The sequence below is a fragment of the Azolla caroliniana genome, unplaced genomic scaffold, assembly GCF_043228905.1.
Source record: "Azolla caroliniana isolate FFs.n. ecotype wild unplaced genomic scaffold, voAzoCaro1.0.p SCAF_15, whole genome shotgun sequence".
Taxonomy (NCBI): Eukaryota; Viridiplantae; Streptophyta; class Polypodiopsida; order Salviniales; family Salviniaceae; genus Azolla; species Azolla caroliniana.
In genome coordinates, this window is record NW_028230450.1 from 3,494,480 (window position 1) to 3,496,996 (window position 2,517).

Here is a 2,517-nt window from a genome sequence, read left to right on the forward strand (position 1 = left end):
TTCGCTAAGCGCCGGAGTGCTCCTTTTCCTCGTCATTACGTTAGCCAACTCGAAGAAGTCCTCGTCGACTTCTTCGTAATCCGAAACCATGCCATCTTTGTCGTTGAACCTTGCCCTCGAAAGCATGTCGGCCATGGCGTTGTCCTTTCCGGAGATGTGCCATATCTCCCGGTTTAGGGAATTAATGTATGCTATCCACCGGAGCATTGCTAGGTCTGGCGTCACACATTCGGAAACCATGCCGAGTATCGGCAGGCAGTCCGTCTCGATGATCACCTCCGTCCCGATCAAATAATCCTTGTCGGCCTTGACTGCCGAAATGACACCCCAAAGCTCGCGCTTAACTTGGGCGTATCCTCACTGCCGCTCTCTTAATACCTTCGCCCTGAACCGGATCGGGAATCGTACGCCGTCTTTGTCTTCCTGACTGATTACCCACCCGATCCCGGTCGGGCTGGTGTCCACCGTCACGCAGATGGGAACATCCTTGCCGTAAACCGCTTTACGGAGAGTCGGCGCTACCGTAAGCGCCTCCTTTAGTCTCCGTACCGACTCCGTGTGCTCCGTCCTCCACTCAAAGCTACGCCCCTTTTTCAATAGTCCGTAGAGGGGTTCCGCGACATGTGTGTAGTGCGGGATCCAGATGTGGTAGAACGCGCATGCTCCCAAGAATCTGCGGACCTCCGTGACCGAATTGCAGTCATGCTTCATCGCGGAGATGGCTTCCACCTTGGCCGGAGATGGTTTCCGACCGTATGGTCCGCATAGGTGCCCGACGACCATGATCTCAGATTGCCCGAAGGCCGACTTTTCCCCGGAGAATGTGAGCCTCGCGCCTTCTAGTCTCTGCAGCACCTTCTCGCAGTCATCGATGTGGGACGCCACGAAATTCCGACATCCGTCCGACCTGATTGCCTCGTCCTTTTTCTCCACCGGGCATCCCCTGATCGGGATATCGTCTAAGAATGGCATGGTGATGTCCGGGATACAATCCCTGAGCACTTTGTTCATCGCGTTCACCATGTGAGCCACTGAGTTCGTCCCTCCTTGTGGTAGGGTACACATCCGCACTAGGCCGAGAGGAGTCCGCATCGTCATAATGTCTCTACTCTCCACGGGTAGTTGGATCTGATCGTACCCCGAGTACAGATCACCGACGGAATAGATCGACCTTCCAGCGAAGGCCTCCGCGAACTCGTCTATGGTCGGTCCGATTCCTGCATTACGGATGGTCACCTTGTTGACCAGTTGCAAGTCCTGAATGAAGCGCAGCATGCCGTTCTTCTTCGGCACCGTAAACCACCGATTTGAATAAGGGGCACTCAAAAGGATGCCCATCTCCACCTTTTGCTTCAAGAGCTCCATCAACTTCGGGATGTGAGCTCTCGGCACCGAAATTGGCTTGAGATTCCACGGTACATGCGGTACCGTGAAGATCACCATCGGTTCGACACCGGTTGGGTCTACGCACCCAATCTCCTCCGGTGAGAATGTGAAAGCCTTCTCGTACCTCCCGAGCATTCTCCAAAACCGTGCCTCTTCCGCCGGTAGTAGAAAGCCGCCCCCACCGACCTTGAGCTCCCGTAGCGTTATGTTGGTGAACCGGTGCCCTATGCCAGCCGGATTCCGTAAACTTGGATCCGCCGCGACCCCTTTTATCTACTCCTCGCTGCCCTCCGGCAAGGGTCCCGCGACTGGCCTCACCTTCTGGTCCACAGTCTTGTACCTTGTATCCACGCGGTGTCATGAAGAATTTCGGCCAGAGGCGGAAACCGGGAAACATTGGCTACATCGGCGGGGTGCAGCGTGTGTACGCACCCATGTACATTTAGTGTGAATAATGAGGGCGCCTTTATGGCGCCGAAGAGTAGTCAAGTCAGGACAGACGGTCCCATGTAAGTCGGAGTTTATCCCACATTGTAACGCATCCCTGTCCTTGTTCTATAAAAGGAAGGAAACACCCTTTGTGAAGGGGTTGCCCATTTTGCATTAGAGGGTATACCGTTAGGTTTAGAGTTAGTTTCTTCTCCTGCAGCTCATCTCCTGCGCAAGACCCCGCTCGGCGCGACGGGCCTGAGAGCTCCCCGACGGCGGCTTGACAGCAGACGACTGTTGTAAGCTATCTTGGTCCGGACCGTAGCTGGGAATGTATTCTTCTTTTATATATATATATATTTTTGCGTCTGTCTGTGTATATTCGCGTCTATGTTGGTGTCAGGTGTTTCCCCCTTTCCTGCGTTTCCTGTACATAAGGGCGTGAGGCGGGTCTGTGTGTGTGTGTGTGAGAGTGTGTGTGCGTAAGTCGGTGTTAATCTCTCTCTCTCTCTCTCTCTCTCTCTCTCTCTCTCCCTTCGGTTGCTTCCGGTGTGCTTCTGGGATGCCCCCGAAAACGGTGAAGCACGACTTCCTACGCTCCGTCACTCCCTAGTCCAAGACCCCCGTGGTCCCGCCTTTCTCCACGCACGCGCGTAACAACGCGACATCTTTGGTGAACCTGACCTGAAAGGCGGCAAGGGA